This window comes from Oncorhynchus nerka, unplaced genomic scaffold (genome assembly GCF_034236695.1).
Source record: "Oncorhynchus nerka isolate Pitt River unplaced genomic scaffold, Oner_Uvic_2.0 unplaced_scaffold_937, whole genome shotgun sequence".
NCBI classification, from domain to species: Eukaryota; Metazoa; Chordata; class Actinopteri; order Salmoniformes; family Salmonidae; genus Oncorhynchus; species Oncorhynchus nerka.
Genome location: NW_027040371.1, coordinates 1 through 3,253, shown reverse-complemented (window position 1 = coordinate 3,253; position 3,253 = coordinate 1).

Below are 3,253 nucleotides of genomic sequence, written 5' to 3'. Positions count from 1 at the left end.
TATATCTACAGGACAACTTGGTTTAAATGAACCCCTGATGAGGAGGTCTCCATCTAGTCCATCATTCACTACTCTGCAGCCAGATGTAGGGAACAGATGGGGAACAGATGTGAGGGAATAGATGAGGGGAACAGGTGCAGGGAACAGATGTAGGGGAACAGATGTAGAGGGGGGAATAGATGTAGGGGAACAGATGTAAAAGGGAATAGATGTAGAGATAGATGTAGGGGAACAGATGTAAGGGAATAGATGTGGGGAACAGATGTAGAGGGGAACAGATGTAGGGGAACAGATGTAGGGAATAGATGTAGAGGGAACAGGTGTAGGGAGTAGATGTAGAGGGAACAGATGTAGGGAGTAGATGTAGGGTGAAAACAGATGTAGGGAACAGATGTAGGGAACAGATGTGAGGGGGAACAGTGTAGGGTGGAACAGATGTGAGGGGGAACAGATGTAAGGGGAACAGATGTAGGGAGTAGATACAGGGAACAGATGTAGGGAACAGATGTAGAGGGAACAGATGTAGAGGGAACAGATGTAGAGGGGAACAGATGTAGAGGGGAACAGATGTACAGGGGAACAGATATAAAGGGGAACAGATGTAGAGGGGAACAGATGTAAAGGGGAGTAGATGTAGAGGGGAACAGATGTAGAGGGGAACAGATCTAGAGGGGAACAGATGTAAAGGGGAATAGATGTAGAGGGGAACAGATGTAGAGGGGAACAGATGTAGAGGGGAACAGATGTAGAGGGAACAGGTGTAGAGGGGAGTAGATGTAGAGGGGAGTAGATGTAGAGGGGAGTAGATGTAGAGGGGAACAGATGTAGAGGGGAGTAGATGTAGAGTGGAACAGATGTAGAGGGGAACAGATGTAGAGGGGAACAGATGTAGAGGGGAGTAGATGTAGAGGGGAACAGATGTAGAGGGGAACAGATGTAGAGGGGAACAGATGTACAGGGGAACAGATATAAAGGGGAACAGATGTAGAGGGGAATAGATGTAAAGGGGAGTAGATGTAGAGGGGAACAGATGTAGGGAACAGGGAACAAATTCAGAGGGAACAGATGTAAGGGAGTAGATGTAGAGTGCCCTAAAGGGAATAGATGTAAAGGGAACAGATGTAAGGGGAATAGATGTAAAGGGAATAGAGGGAACAGATGGGGAACAGATGTAAGGGAACAGATGTAAGGGGAACAGATGTAGAGGGGAACAGATGTAAGGAACAGGGGAACAGATGTAAGAGGAAACAGATGTAGGAACAGATGTAGGGAACAGATGTAGGGGAAAAGATGTAAAGGGGAGAGATCTTAGGGAACAGATGTAAGAGGGGAACAGATGTAAAGGAACAGATTTGAAGGGGAACAGATGTAAGGGGAAACAGATGTAAAGGGGAACATATGTAAAGGGGAACAGATGTAGGGAATAGATTTAAAGGGAACAGATGTAGGGGAACAGATGTAAAGGAACAGATGTAGGGAAAAATGTAGGGAACAAGAAGGGAATAGATGTAGGGGAACAGATGTAGAGGAAACAGATGTAGAGGGATAAAGATGTAGGGGAACAGATGTAGAGGAGTTAGATGTGAGGGGAACAGATGCAGAGGGAACAGATGCAGAGGAAAACAGGTGCAGAGGGAGTAGATGTAATGAGTAGATGTAGAGGGGGAACAGATCTTGGGGGGAACAGATGTAAAGGGAACAGATGCAAGGGAACCAAGATGTAGAGGGGAACAAGATGTAGGGGAGTAGGTAGAGTGGAACAGATAGAGGGGAAACAGATGTAGAGGGGGAACAGATGTAGAGGGAGTAGATGTAGAGGGGAACAGATGTGAGGAACAGATTAGGGGAACAAGTGGTAAGGGGAACAGATATAAGGGAACTTAGATGTAGAGGGGAATAGATGTAGAGGGGAACAGATGTAAAGGGGAACAGATTTAAAGGGGAACAGATGTAAAGGGGAACAGATGTAAAGGGGAACATATGTAAAGGGGAACAGATGAGGGGAACAGATGTAGGGAACAAGGTGTAGAGGGAACAGATGTAGAGGGGAACAGATGTAGAGGGAACAGATGTAGAGGGAACAGATGTAAAGGGAACAGATGTAGAGGGGAGTAGATGTAGAGGGAACAGATGTAGAGGGAACAGATGTAGAGGAACAGATGTAAAGGGGAACAGATGTAGAGGGAACAGATGTAGAGGGAACAGATGTAGAGGGGAGTAGATGTAGAGGGAACAGATGTAGAGGGAACAGATGTAGAGGGAACAGATGTACAGGGGAACAGATGTAAGGGGAACAGATGTAGAGGGAATAGATGTAAGGGGAACAGATGTAGAGGGGAACAGATGTAAGGGAACAGATGTAGAGGGGAACAGATGTAGAGGGAATAGATGTAGAGGGAACAGATGTAGAGGGGAACAGATGTAGAGGGAACAGATGTAGAGGGAACAGATGTAGAGGGAGTAGATGTAGAGGGAATAGATGTAGAGGGAGTAGATGTAGGGAACAGATGTAGAGGGAACTAGATGTAGAGGGGAACAGATGTAGGGAACAGATGTAGAGGGAACAGATGTAGAGGAGTAGATGTAGAGGGAACAGATGTAGAGGGGGAACAGATGTAGAGGGAACAGATGTAGGGGAACAAGTGTAGAGGTGAAAAGATGAGGGGAACAGATCTTGAGAGAAATAGATGTAGGGAACAGATGTTAGGGAACAGATGTAAGGGAACAGATGTAGAGGGAGTAGATGTAGGGGAACAGATGTAGGGAACAAGTGTAGGGAACAGATGTAGGGGAGTAGTGTAAAAAGGAACAGATGTAGGGGAACAAGAAAGGGAACAGATGTAAGGGAACAGATGTAGGGGAGTAGATGTGAGGGGAATAGATGTAAAGGGGAACAGATGTAAGGGAAGAGATGTAAGGGAACAAGTGTAGAGGGGAACAGATGTAAGAGAATAGATGTAAGAGGAGTAGATGTAGGGAACTAGATGTGAGAACGATATAAAGGGGAGCAGATGTAAAAGGGGGAACAGATATAAGGGAAGTAGATGTAGAGAACATATGTAGGAACAGATGTAAGGGAACAGATTTAAAAAGGGGAACAAGATGTAGAGGGGAACAGATGTAAGGGAGACATATGTAAGGGGAACAGATGTAGAGGGAACAAATGGTGAACAGATGTAGGGGAACAGATGTAGGGAACAAATGTAAGAGACAGATGTAGGGGAACAGATGTAGAGGGGGAACAGATGTAGGG